Here is a 14,793-nt window from a genome sequence, read left to right as displayed (position 1 = left end):
GCGCCGGTCTCCGCTGGAGACAGCCGAGGTGGCGTAGCGCCCTGGGTTCGCCCCGCGTCCCCGCGCCCGCACTCCGAGCCTCGCTCAGCCCCGCCCAGCGGGTCCCCGAGGGGGCGGCGCGCTCCACTGGGTGCTGGGTCCCAACCAGCCGGGGTGGTGGCTGAGCGTGGCGCGGAGGACAGAACGCGCCACCGGGGTCCCACAAGGCGACGATGGGCACCTGCCGGGCCGGCTCGCGCCCCGCTAGTCCTCTGCCGTCGGACGTGCGCCCCCTCCCTGGTCTGGGATCCCGGTGCAGGGAAGGGAAAGGGAAGCTGACTTTGGGGGCGGCCGGGCCGCTGGTCCCGGAGCACTCGGAGAGGCGCTACCACGCTGTAGGGGTCTGGGAGCTGATCCCCCACGGAGCCCGGCCGGCGGGGGCGCTTACACGCTGGCCGGCCTGGGGTCCGGGCCTGCAGCCCCTCCGCCGCACCGCGGTTGCCTGGCTCTCTTGCACCCCGAGCCGGGAAAGTGCGCCTGGGCGCGCGCCCCGTGTTGGCTCGGACGCGTCCCTGCTCCTGGCGGGCGAAGACTCCCGCAGGATCATGCATATTCTAGCAGGGAGGAGGATCCCTCCGAGGCTCACCAGTCACACCGCCTTTGTTCTGCTCAGCTTCTAGACTATTCCAGCTCGCCCACGTCGCCGCCTCCCGAGCCTCCTGTCTTTACCTCCAGCCCCCGTTTCTCCTGTGCAGTGCTCCCAAGCAGCGCTACCACTCTTCCAGAAGGCACTGTGGCCTCGAACTTGGAGTTGTAGCAGAGGAAGGAACTAGGGCGCGAGACTGGCACCTGCCCTCTGTTACTGAGGCCCCTCCAATAGGGCCGCGGCCGGCAGCTCGGCGTTTGCAGTGTTGGACTTGGGGGAAGGAGGTCAGAAGAGGGGGTCGGGCCGAAGTCGTGGACGCCAGCCGTGGGCGTGGAGAGGTCACTGTTCGCTGTGTGTGGCTGCTCCCGTCCCAGTTGACGGCTTGGCGCTGCGCTGTCTTCTACTTGTCTTTGCTCAGCTCCGTCGTCCCTCCACCTTCCAAGAAACCTACACGGTCTTGTTCACTGCGGAGCTGGCCGCCTTCAGGAGAACAGACCCCAGCTCGCCCCGGTCCCCCAAGAGGCGCTTCCCCTACCCTCAGGCCCGCCGCTGCCCTGTGGACCTTCGCCCCTCACCCAGGGCACCTTCCCCTCTCCACTCTTGCTTCAACTTCTCCTGCTACCGGCTGGTTTCCCTCAAGCAAGCCAACACCTTCAACTGTGTCCCACCTGAACCACACAACACCTTCCATCTCACGCCCCTTGTTAGTTCCACCAGTTTTTCTCCTGCCCGCCGCAGCCAAGAGTTAGAAAGGTCGCGTCTGACCCCGCCTGTATTCCCCTCCTGCTACTCCCACCTCAGTCCCTGGCAGCCTGGCCTCCACATTCACCCCACCGGGAAAATACTCTCATCAAGGTCATCTGGGTCATCTCATCCACGAGGTTTGGTCTTGGATGGCTCTGTGGCTCCTGCTTTGACTCCTCCTAGAGACTGCACTGGGTTTCAGGCTGTCCCTCTGGCTGGTGCATCCGGGCTCCTCCACCCAGGGGTCTGAGCGCAGCCTCTCAACCCGCACACCTGTTCCTGACGGGCTGACTGCATCCTCCATAGTCCGCCCACTCAGCTCTCACCGCACCCACCACGGATCCCTAGCCCAGCCCATCCTGCTGACCGCCACCGTCCCGAGACACACCACCCCCACGGCGCCGCCAGCGTCTGGAATTCACCTTGCCAAAGACTGAGCTCATGCCCCTGCCACCCTCACACCTTCTACCTGCTCCTTTCTCTCTCTGTTCTTTCTCTTGAATAAGGGCCCCTAATTTTCCAAACCAGAACGGTGGGAGTTATGCCAGACTCTATTTTCTCACAAACCCCAACAGTTACTGCATCCTGTTGAGTATCTGTCCTGTTCTTTCTGTGGCGTCTGCCACTGCTGTGGTCTTAGATTACTAATAGAGCTGGATTTCAGAGGCCTCCGGAGGGTTTCCACTGCCTCCTGTCTCATTTCAGTGCACCTTGCACAATGCTGCTACTGCGGTAATACAAACCCAGTCACATCACTGTCCCCATGATCTACAAGCCCCGGGCCTGGTCCTTCTGGCTGGGTTAGTATAAACTCTCCGCTTCTTAGGGCGTACCCCATCCCTCCTAACACTCCCAGTTCCTGAACAGGCTGGTCGGGTGCATGTGCTGCTTGTGTCTTGGGAATACCTGGGGACTCTCTTTTCTGGGCCAACCCCTAGTTATCCTTCCAGCCTCAAGCTGGGCCTCACTGCCTACCTCACACTGGGGGTTAAGCATGTCTTCTCATGCTCTAAGGGAGCACCAGAGTCTCTGCTCGTCCCACCCATCACCTTGCATTGTGATGGTTTAACTGTGTCCTCAAAATTCCACTAGACTGTAGACCCCTTGAGGGCCGAGGCTGAGCCTGTCCTGGTACCTGCTGCACCTGTACCTGGTTCAGTGCCTGACCCAGAGGAGATGCTCTGGGAATATTTGTCAAGGGAATGAATGACGTTATGAAAGCCAAAGATAACTCCAGCTCAAAGTGTGAATTCTCATCAAAGGAATTTCATGACCACACGTTAAACTAAAAAAACATTTGTTCAGTACAGTACTTTTCAGTAAATATTCCTACTGAAAATAAAAATACATTTTAAAAAAGCAATGAATTACTTTTCTAGACATAGGCAGAAGCAAACATACAGTGTCAGACTCCATTCTGAGCTAGGTTAAAAGTTCAAGTTTTGTGGAAGGAGACTGTTGAGCACAGTTTCCACAACTCACATCTTGTGAGTGTGTAAACACATATATTCACACATGGCAATATCAACCCAGCATGCGCTATGGCTAGTGGGGCAGTGAGAAGGGAAGATTTTTTTTTTTTTCTTTTGAGACAGAGTCTGGCTCTGTTGCCCAGGCTGGAGTGCCATGGCATGATCTCGGCTCACTGCAACCTCTGCCTCCCAGCTTCAAGCAATTCTCATGCCTCAGCCTCCCGAGTAGCTGGGATTATAGGCACCTGCCACCACACCCGGCTAATTTTTTGTATTTTTAGTAGAGATGGGGTTTCACCATGTTGGCCAGGCTGGTCTCGAACTCCTGACTTCAAGTGATCCAACCGCCTCAGCCTCCCAAAGAGCTGGGATTATAGACCTGAGCCACAGTGCCTGGCGAGAAAATGTATGTATCTATGCTTTTTTTTTTTAAAAAAAGCATAGAGTAGTGGGATTTTTATAAGGATTTGCCAACTTTTTTAATGTCAAGATTTCTATAAAATGTTGGAGAGCAGGGGACAAAATAAATCCCTTGAAAACTTATAAAGGGAGAATTATATTAGAACCTGAAGCCACATTTTTAAGGCAGTCTGATATTTAGTTTCCCTAAAAATATAGCAAAAGATTTCCACTTGTTCAGATTTAGCGATCACTGTTAAAGATAAATCCTATACTTGAAATTTAAGAAGGATTAGGTAAACACATGTGATGAAAAATATACCAAAATATACCCAAAAGATTAATATATTAATAATACAATGATAATGTGTGTGCTGTAAAACTGCTTCTAGTTATGGAGTGATTGCTGGCACTGGGTTAAATCGTTTCCATGGAACAATTTACTTGGTATTTGCGCTAAAAGGTGGGAACTATTGTCATCATCATTTTACAGAGGCTGAGAGGCTGAGTAAGAAGAGTACCTGGGACACAGACCCTTGTAGCCTGGCTGCAACATTCGCACTATTATCTGCATTGTGTGCCACAACACATTGCCAACACTCTAAAACATAAAAGCACTTTCCTTATACAGTGATGAGACATTTCTTACAAAAAATGCAAAGCCAATCTTAGCCTATTTTCAGGCAGGAATTCAAGACACCTTAAAACATTTTTTAACCCAATCACCTGACCTTTTTCTAGTCTGGTCTGGGAAACCGATTCTCATGTGTGTTTAGAACCATTGGATTAGCATCAGGTGTACCAGCTGGCCACCTGGAGCAGTGGGAGCAGGGCTGGGGAGGAGGGTACCAAGAGCAGAGTGGCTCCGGCTCCCAGTGTGAGCGTCTGTTGCTAGGCAACCGCAGCAGCAGCAGCATTGCGCTCCTCGGCAACACACCCACCTGCGGGGACCCAGGGCTGCCCTGGGAGCTGCGGGCAGAGGGTCCAGGCTGACTGCGCCAGAGCCAGGAAGAGAAGGTCCTGGTCACCTCATGGAGAATTTGAAAGGCACAAAAGTAAAACAGTTGTTTCCTCACTCTTGTTGAAGTTCAAGACATCTAGGAGGTCTCAGAAGTCTCTTTCTTTCTCTCTCTCTCTCTCTTTCTTTCTCTTTAAACTTAAGACTTTTATTTTTTTCACACCCCAATAGGCCTGGGTGGTTGATTTTCCTTGCTCCCCTATCCATCCCCAGTACCCCTACCCTTCACAATGAGAAGAACATTCGCTGTTGCTCTTTGGCTCAGAGAGCACCTAGGCTTAGGCAGCTGACTTACAGTGGATTCGTGAGCGGGCGTCCGGTACTGGCTCAGCCACTCAGCCCTGCCTGGGTAGTGGCGTTCAAGCCTTGAGGGCAGGAATAGAGTTCTTTGACTTTAGGATATTGAAGGGAAATTTCTGGCCCACATTTGCTGTCATTGCATCACCAACCTGATGTTCAACATATTCCTGTAACACCTTAAACCAGGCATTTTTATTCCATCCCTGAAGGCTTCTTTTGTTCCCCAGAGAATCTCTTCAGGGTATCAGATTAGATTCCTCAAATGTCTCTCTCAGGAGCTGTTTCTCCACCCCATCTTTGGAGTTCTCATTTCTGGTGGCAGAGACATGTAACAGGAAGAAAATCGATGATGCAGCCACTAGACTCTCAGTTCAAGGCTGTGGGCAGCGTGGGCAGTTAGATCTGCGCTGAGAACAACAAACAAATAGAGCTCCTTCACAGGCCTCTGACTCTCCTCAGCCTCATGAAAATATATGTAACCCTGTTTCAGTTCATGTGATCTCTGTCCAGAGAAAATCACCATGCTATCTGTGTTCTTCCAAATCTACTTGGAAATTAAATACTTACCTACTGAAGTGTGAACTGTTGTAATGTCCTAGGTTTCCAAGGAGAATATGACTTCATCCAGAGCCTGAGTGCCTTCCTCAGAGTTCAAGAGGGTTTCATGATGTTCACTTCCAATATGATCTGCCACTCTTCCAGCAACCAATAAATCCGGCCTGCCCTCCATGCCAGTCACAAATGTCTGGGGAGTGTCCTTTGCACCACGTCTCTTTCAGCTGCTTCACCTGGGTGGCAGCAATCACACTAGAGTCCAAGCCCCTAATAAAATGGAGCCTATCCTTCTGTCTGTCGTCAAAATTGTCCTTCTCCTTTTTCTCCCTCTCCTTCTTCTTCTTTCTTCTTTTTAGAGACAGGGTCTCACTGTGTTGCCCAGGCTTGATTGCAATGGCAGAGTCACGGCTCACTGTAGCCTCAACCTCATAGGCTGGAGGGATCCTCTCGCCTTGGCCTCCCAAGTAGCTGGGACTACAGGCATGTGCCACTGCTCCTGGGTAATTTTAAAATTTTCTGTAGAGACAGGGTCTTGCTATGTTGCCCAAGCTAGTCTTAAACTCCTGGGCTCAAGCGATCCTTCCACCCTGGCCTCCCAAAGCGCTGGGATTACAGGAGTGAGCCACTGCACCCAGCCCTAAATGCTTCTTAATATCGTGGTTGAAAAGGAACCGAAGCTTGCTCTTCAAAGTTTCTGTCTCTAAACCTGAGAAGAGTTTCTCCACTGTCACAGGGGGCATGCAGAGGTTGTGCCTACAGTGATGATATGTAGCCATTTCCACAGATGCAACTTTGCCATTTGCCTTTAAAACCAAACTTCAGAGTGTCCCAAAAGAAAAGGCTCCACTTTTTTTTTTTTTTTTTTTTTTTTTTTTTTTTTTTTTTTTTTTTTTNATGATATGTAGCCATTTCCACAGATGCAACTTTGCCATTTGCCTTTAAAACCAAACTTCAGAGTGTCCCAAAAGAAAAGGCTCCACTTTTTTTTTTAATACAGACTCTCGCTCTGTCGCCCAGGCTGGAGTGCAGTGGCGCGAACTCCGCTCACTGCAAGCTCCACCTCTTGGGTTCACGCCATTCTCCTGCCTCAGCCTCCTGAGCAGCTGGGACTACAGGCGCCCGCCATCACGCCTGGCTAATTTTTTGTATTTTTAGTAGAGGCGGGGTTTCATCATGTTAGCCAGGATTGTCTCGATCTCCTGATCTTGTGAACCGCCCGCCTCGGCCTCCCATAGTGCTGGGATTACAGGGGTGATCCGCCCGTCTCGGCCTCCCAAAGTGCTGGGATTACAGGGGTGGGCCACCGCGCCCGGCCGAGGCTGCACGTTTAAAAGGGGAGTCGTGGAGTGCTCCAATGGAACAAGAACTTCAGCTCTGAACACACAACCAAAATCCACCTTGTGTTATGGCTTTAAACAAAACCCAACTCCCTAGGTATCTCTGCCCGAGAACACTTTCTTACTGGCAGTATCTAGCAAAGTCATTGCAAACACATCATCCAACATGCAAACTGTTTGCTCAGTTCTCTTTTGTCGTAAAGATGACAATTATCTCACCATTCACGTTGGTCTGGTGTTCAAATTCAAAACGGTGTTGCATCTTTTTTTTGTGGTTGTAGCTTTCACTATTGTAACAGGTCCACAAATATGGATATTTCCTCACTCAAATTGGCTGCATTCCAAATAGCTGATCAACCACTGACAACTGCTGAAATCCAAAGGAGCAGTTGTTGTGTCCACTGGCATTCTCAAAACGAAATGCGTGTGAACAGAAAGGCAGTCATCGCTGCCAAAGAGGGCCCAATGCCATACGTGGTGCGGGGAAGCCATGGGCTCTCAGTGATTTATTCAAATGTGATGGAAGAGACTAAGCACCAGTGGGTCAGGTTGGAGGGGACAGTGGGGGCCAGGGCTGCAGAAGGCATCTCAAAAGTCTGAATCCATTTGAAAGGTTAATTATTTAAATTTCTCTTATCCTTAGTTTTGTACATTTTGAATAATAATTTTCTTTCAGTCCTTCTGATTGAAGATGGCAAATGTTTAATAAAAGGTCACCTGTTCTCTGGTTAGCTGAGCTCAAGTCCCCAATAGCAGTAAGAAGGAAATTTGTTTCCCATTATAAGGAGCCTCCCACCCCTGCAGAAATTTAATTAACCACTGGATGAAAGGATGAAAAAATTCAAGGCAGCTGTTTCAGTTCATGACAGGCCAAGATCCAGGAGATGGCTGATCACGTTTGAAAACTGACTAGATGTATGTATAGCACAAGCTAGTGGATGTGTGAAATATTAATTTTAAAAAATCAATAGAAAATATAATTACTGGTCTTTCTGTAGTCTTTATACTTTAAAGGTTATTAAAGATGAAAGCTGCACTAAGACTTTTGGAACAGGTACATCGACAGTTTTAACGCCCATCACAGTGGCTCACACCTGCAGTCCCAGCACTTTGGGAGGCCAAGAAGGGGCAGATAGCCTGAGCTCAGCAGTTTGAAACCAGCCTGGGCAACATGGTGAAACCCCAATTCTACAAAAAAATACAAAAGTTAGCCAGGCACGGTGACATGCACCTATAGTCCCAGCTACTTGGACGGTTGAGGCAGGAAGATTGCTGGAGCCCAGGAGGTCGAGGCTGCAGAGAGTCACGTTTGCATCAGTGCACTCCAGCCTGGGTGACAGAGTGAGACTCTGTCTCTGAGGAACAAAACAGTTTACAAAAGGTGAATGGTCACTAAATTCAGTGCACTAACAATGCTCCAAGAAGCCGAAAGCTACAGCCTGAGAGTTGCAAACAACTGGGTGGTGCCGGAGTTGTGGCCATTGAGTGACCCATGTGCACACATCCCTCAGCTGGGCTCCCTTCGTGACATTTTAAACAATTTGCTGTTGTTTTATCTCTTTTTTTTCTTAGTATCTTGGTGGAAATAACCTAAGTAGATGATCATTCATTTTTAGCAGCAGAGATCATCCCGTGACCTAATTATAATACACTTTAAAAAATCATGATAAAAATTTTAACAATTTTTAGAGAAAAGCAGGGAAACATTTTTCCATTTTCCTTTTCTGTACATAATAATCTGTGATCAAATATTTTAGGATGTATTGAAATAATTTATCTTCTATTTTTCTTACCCCTATAACCAAAGTAATAATTAAGGAGGTTTTAGAAGTATCATCTGTAAAGAAGAATAACACATTCTTCTTTAACTCACAGCTTTAACAACCAGAAATAACACTGAATCAGTAGGAAAAGTAGGTTACATGTCTCTGATTTCACCCCTTGTCCAAAAATCTAGGACTGAAATATTCCCACTAAAGCATTGGACTCAGTGGCACAGATAGGAGTTTAATTACTGTGTTAAAACAGAAGGTGGAAAGGCCATTGAATATGTTAAAACAAAACCAAACAAAAGCGTATCCCATAAAGCATAACAAGAGGAACCTGCAAATAGAATGAACTATCAAGGTCTTACAATTCAAAAAAATCCCTGAAAACCACTAAACTAGGTCAGGCTGTGAGGCAAGGGCAGGTGTGGGGACCACTGGTGTATTTTAAGAGAAACCGCACACATCAAAGTTGCATTTAAAACACATTTTACAAACCAGAAATCAAATAAAGTGCCCGATACTTTTCATTTGAACAGTGAAAATCAGCAGCCTCATCTGTTTCAATCTGCTGTTTAACCTCAAATAGCCTAGCAGCATCTTGGACTACAGCAGATACTCAAACACATGTTGTTTAGCCAATGTGTTTTAATACCAAAGTGAAGTTTCAAAACCAGTCTAAAATGCTTTAAAAATGGTGCTTTCTTTACTAGCTAACAACAGACAAAGTAAAATGTAAAAATTTTTCAAGCAAATCTACCATAGATGAACAAAGTTTCTATCTGAAGGAATATTTTATGATAAAAAATAATTTTAGCACTTACAGACGGTTCTAGATACCCTGACTTTTCTATTCTTCAAATAATTATATTCACAAACATATTTTAGTATAAAGTGAGTATAAACATATTTAGTACAAAGTCCCTTGATTTGGAGCGAAAAGACACAGGAACAATGTGGTCTGCATTTTAAATGCCTAACAGTGGTGTTTTTTTTTTCTTTTTCTTTTTTTGGATCAGTGAGCGCTCCTGTGGAAAATCAAAGGTGTGGTGACATGAATCTCAGCACCAACACCTGATGTCATGTGGCCCCTAGGCTAACACCTGGTTCCATATGAATCCTAGGACTAACACTGATCCAATGTTGGAATTCAGTAATGTCTGTCTGCCTCACACTGTTCTCATATTTTAAGCAAATCATGAGAGGATATACTGTAAGGGAAGATGTTTCCTAGGGTCCGACTTCATGTCTGCATGAAAAGGAAAGGAAGATCCAAGTAGTTGAACACATGGATATTGCTACCTACAGGCCGTCACCCATAGAGATGTATTCCAGAAAGGCTAAGAACGCTCTAAGACCAATTTCCTAAGTTTCTGTGCAGTTGAGCAAGTAAGACTAGCACAGCCCACTCACTCAGAGGGCAGCGTGCCAGGATGGGCATGAACCGAGGGCCAGGTGGCGCGGGAGGGACGCTGAGGGGTGTGTGAGGGTCCTTGGAATCGGGCAAAGCTTCACCCGAAGCCGGTGTTGAGGAGGGGGGGGGGTTGGACCACATGGAGAGAAGGTGTACATTTCAGGTGAGGAGTCTCTGCAGAAGGTACAGGCAGAGGGAAGGGAACTGGTATCGCCCAGGAGGCAGGCTGGCAGATGACAAAACTCAGTCTCGGAGGTCGGGCAGGCAGATGAGCTGCGGAATGCATGTTCTGGGCTCGCCAACTTTTCCTCAGAGGCGGCCCCTGCCCTGCCCTGGGTGCAGCATAGCGGCTGCTGAACAAGAATGCCGGCAGAGGTCCCTTTCTTTGTTATTCTCTGTCCTTCTCGGTGCATGGGTGAGGGTGACAGTGCTCCCCCCACGGGGCTGTGGTGAGGATTAGATGGACTGATTCACCGCATCACAGTGCCTGGCAGGCAGCAAGCTCCCAATACTTGGCCTGTGGTAATTATGACGATCATCCAACAGGAATTGAACAAATATATATCCATCGTATCCCTCTCCACCAGGCAGCATGCGGACATCCTTGAGGACTTCCTAACCTTCTCTGCTGGGCAGGCACGTGAACAATGAACTACAGTACAATCAACAAAGACCCACTGCGGGCCTGTGACACTCAGCTGAGCACAGTGTAAGCGGCTGGCTGGGAACATAAAGGTAACAAGGCATACCAGGAACTGTAGAAAAATGCATATGTGCTGGGCGAATGGATAAGCAAAATGTGGTAGAGACAGAAAGTAGAATGGTGGTATCCACCGGCTGAGAACAGAGGCGAAATGAGGAGTTAGTGTTTAATGGGTACAGGGATTCAGTTTGGGACGATGAAAAATTTCTGAAGATGGATGGTGGTGAAGATGGCACAATGATACAAATGTACTTAATGCCACTGCACTGTACTCTTAAAAATGGTTTAAATGGTAAATTTTATATTGCATATATTTCACCAAAATAAAACAGGACAAAATGCACATGTAGAATTTTCAGCACAGCAATTGTGGGAGAGTCTCCTGATGACAGTTGAGTGACTTCAATTCCTTGTTCTTAGACACATTTACTGCAATTATACTTTTACACCAGCAGGTGACAACACGGAGCCTGGGGGACAGATGGAGGCTTTGAGGTGCTTTTAAAGCAATGCATGTTCACTCATTCATTCATTCATCATAAAGCATTCTTTGAACACCTACTATACATCTAGCACATTTCTATGCCTTGAGATTATAAGGATAAATAAGACATTGTCCCTGATCCCATTAATTTAATAGTCTAGTTGTGAGGGCTGGACCTGCAGTCAAGTTCTCTGAATTCTGTAACAATTACAGTGGGAGCACAGAGGAGTTTGTGTGGTCAATTCTACCAGTGAATAAAAAAAAATCATTTCCTTTTTTTTTAGAGAAATTTATGCTAATATTTGTAAGTCACTCTTCATTTTTAAAAGACACTGAGAGGTGCTTTTTATTTTCAGCATCTCATTTGATGATTATAAAATGCACCATATTGCCTACAATTTGGTCCATAGCTTTCGCAGGGGTCTGAAAGGGTAGAGTTCTGTTGGATTCCAAAGCCTCCACCCTTTCCAGGATGAACTCTGAGGCCTCTTACGGATTTTAAAAAACCACACCATTCTCTCTTCTACTAATTCCAAAAGGAAAAATCAAACAAGCCTACCACCTTTCCCACTCAGTTAGGCAGATTAATCTGCATATAATGACTGATGAATTAATTATCTCCTTGCCCAGTTGCCTTAGCAACTGGTTTCTTTTAGAATTTGGTTTAGTTACAGAGTTTAAAGCAACAGTATTCCTTGTAACAGAATATTGAATTGTCTATGAAATTAAACATAATATAAACTTTTCTCATCCCAGGTAGGAACTATGGGCCTTTCTCAGAGAAGCTGGAGCGGCTCATCCTAAAACTTGCTGGACTGTTGACAAAGAAGAAGGGGCACAGAGCTTCATCTTTGTCTATGTTTGCATCGCATGGTTTGCTTTTATTTGTCATTACATAGCAACATTTGATGGATTTAAACTATAGATAAGTTGAGACTGACATTCAAAAGGGATTCCCTCATAGTGCACACGAATTCCAAACAAATTTAGATGTATTGATGGTTGAGCAAATGAATAAATGTGTCATGTTGTGAATAAGAGCCAGGATTTTCAGAAAGGAAGAGGCAACACACACATATGGAATGAAGAGAGGCAAGAAAGAGGCCTGTGGGGATGGACTGGAATTGCAAGAATTGGTATGAGCTCATGATTTCTAAAATATACATAGACACACTCATGATTCTGTCCACACATGGGCGTGTGCAAGTGTATTTGTGTGCCTGTGTGTGTTCGTCCCTGTGTATCTACATGCATGTACTTCCTACTTCTGTCTGCTGAAATGCCAAGAAGTTAAGACTCTCCGTAGCAGCGAGCAGGGACAGTGCCTGGATCTTGGTCACCCTTAGAGAGATAGCTAACTGGGGGTGTGGGGTGTGGAGTGGGCAGGGCAGGGTAGCTACGAGCTAAACCTGGAACATTGTTATGCCAGAAAGTAAGGAAGTGTAGGCACACCACTAGCACACAAGAGCTGGACTGCAGGGGCTCTCATTGGCCAAATCTGGGATGATGTGAGCACCGAAACAGTTCAGTACAGTAACGAATTCTAAGCCACTGAAAATCTACAGGCCTGTCAGGTGTCCCTGCCAACAACAGACAGATAAATACATAGACAAGGAAGGACTCCAGCCAAAGGCAGCTAGCGAATGCGGAAGAAGGGCTGGGACAGAGGACGCATCCTTGGCGACCACCGTGGGGCAGGGTGGGTCGGGTGGAACTGGCAGCAGGTGCTGACCGCAGGCGGAGGTTTTAATGAGGAGCAGAAGGCCTGCATGGTCTTCAAGTGCCTCCCCATAGAGTGCTTATTAGTGGCAAAATAAAAAAGACAGAGTAACCGCACAGTGGAGAAACTGGACACCAAGTTGGGTCATCACAACGGACCCCACCAATGCGGGAGGTGTGGGCATCACAGGCTTCCACAGGCGAGACCCGGGAAGGACACCACAGTGTACGCCGTGTTCTAGCCAGAAAGGTATTTCCTGGATTTAAGTCAGGAGGAAACATCGGGCAAACCTAAAATTAAAAAATTAAAGGATATTCTTCACAAATGCCAACGTCACAAAGAGCTAAGGAACGATGACACCCTAGTACAATCCCTGCAATCCTGGGGGGAAATGCTGGAGAACACACGGAGGGGCCGACTGATGAAACCGCTGTGCGGATGACGACGGGTCGGACACACTGACTGTCCCAATGTCCAATCGAGGGATTTTGAGAACTGTACCATGGTCACGTAAGGGAATACCCTGCCCCTAGAAACACACACGGACGTCCCTTAGGAGTCAAGGGCCATGATGGCCACAGCAAGCTCTCAGAAGAATGAGAAAGATTCACCTGTCTACACCTCCACCTGCGCATCTACAGAATGTATGCAGATGAGAAGGCACACAGGGAAATGTGAACAAGAGGCGAACCTGGGTGAGGGGCATTTAGGAAGCCTTTGAAGTCTTATTCTTGCAACTTCTTTCTAAGTTTGGGATTGTTTCCAAATAAAAAGTTAAATCATGAGAACAGCCTCAGATGCTCTGTTCTGTAAGAATTTCCCTGAATCTGAGCACCAGGTGCCCCCAGGGATCTCGGCTGCACAGGGCAGTCTCTGGGCCCTCACCTGCCCTCGTTCAGTGGGTCACTGCCATCCTGCCTGGCAACCCGCACATCCTCCTCATCCTCACCCGCTCTGTACGGACTCACACCACACCATTTTCCAATTCTGCCTGGAATGAGTGGCTCCTCCTTTTCCCTGGGGAATTACAGCTTCGAGAGGAAAGGCTTGGCTGGGTGTGGTGGCTCACGCTTGTAATCCCAGCACTCTGGGAGGTCAAGGTGGGCGAATCACTTGAGGCCAGGAGTTCGAGACCAGCCTGGCCCACATGGTGAAACCCTATTTCCAATAAAAATACAAAAAATTAGCTGAGTGTGGTGGGTGGGCACCTGTAATCCCAGCTACTCAGCAGGCTGAGGCAGGAGAATTGCTTGAACCTGGGAGGTGGAAGTTGCAGTGAGCTGAGATAGGGGAGGCTGGGGCATGTCTGCCTGGACAGTGAGCTGGTCATGAAGGTGCCATGCTGGTCTCCGCTCACGGAGGTCAGGCCATCCTAGGTGACAGCCCTCCCCTTGGGGAGCTTGGTGTCCAGCCAGAGACACTGCTGCCCACAGCAGACCTGGCCTGGCCAATGCATGCTACAAGAAGTCAAGACACAGAAGCCAAGGGCCTGGGGTCCAGTGGCCCAGACTGTGCTTGCACAGGAGCCTAAACACTGGAGGAGGCCTTTGGGGCCTGCTTGGGACAGTGGGACTTTTGGGGTGGGTAGCATAGCCTAAGTTCATGTTGGGAGCCCGGCAGCCAGAGGAGCTAGAAGACAGAAAGCCTGGAAACAGGGTCTGTGGGAGGTTTTGATATTAAAAGAGGAAATGCAAGTCAGTTCTTCATCTGCTAAGTGATGAGCTACCAGCAGGTCTGTCAGCCCCAAGTCCACTGCCTTCTGAAAAGCAGAGCCCGGCTGCCGGGGGGTCTGCCGGCCTGCAGACCCACTCTCTCTGGCCCAGGGGGCTGGCTCTGCAGACAGCCTCCACTGGTTCCCTGGCCAGCTCCTGTGGGTGCAGGGGGAATGGCAGGGTGAGGGGAGGAGGTCAGGGTCCTTCCCTCGTTCCCCCATGCCAGGCTGGATGCCCTCATCAAGCTGTCTTCAGTAACCTGTTGTGAGGGGATCGTTTGTTTTCTGCCAGATTTCTCAACCAAATGGTTCCCTTCCTCTGGGCTGACATGTCCCTGTGCCCGGCCCAGGGCTTGGGGAGCAGAGCCATCTGGATTTCAGTCTCCATGGCTACTCTGGTCAGATGACCCTGTGCGGATGGAAACCTGCACTGCTGTGTGGGGTGGCCCTGGCACACTGGCAGGTCTGGGCAGCTTTGATCTGACAAGGGCTGTGCTTTCAGAAGGAAGGCGAACCAGTGGACTGGAGAGATGGGGAGAGCGGGC

At 48.4% G+C, this 14,793-nt stretch overlaps 1 protein-coding gene and 1 pseudogene across 3 annotated transcripts in view; both read right to left on the bottom strand.

Annotated features, from left to right (window-relative positions):
• Window positions 1–14,793, bottom strand: part of GNAL (G protein subunit alpha L) — a 201,081-nt gene that overhangs the window by 132,905 nt on the left and 53,383 nt on the right. The window contains exon 1 of one of the 3 annotated variants that reach the window (XM_025364966.1): window positions 626–662. The exons of 1 other annotated variant lie outside the window; for it this stretch is intronic. The gene's annotated coding sequence lies outside the window, so the exon portion shown is untranslated. Of the gene's footprint in view, window positions 1–427; window positions 591–625; window positions 663–14,793 lie in introns of those variants that run through there. One more of the 3 variants, XM_025364965.1, reaches the window with a different exon arrangement.
• Window positions 4,458–14,793, bottom strand: part of LOC112611403 — a 37,251-nt pseudogene continuing 26,915 nt past the window's right edge.

The sequence above is a fragment of the Theropithecus gelada genome, chromosome 18 (genome assembly GCF_003255815.1).
Source record: "Theropithecus gelada isolate Dixy chromosome 18, Tgel_1.0, whole genome shotgun sequence".
Taxonomy (NCBI): Eukaryota; Metazoa; Chordata; class Mammalia; order Primates; family Cercopithecidae; genus Theropithecus; species Theropithecus gelada.
The sequence above is the reverse complement of the archived record's forward strand: the minus strand, read 5'-3'. Positions and strand labels throughout refer to the sequence as shown.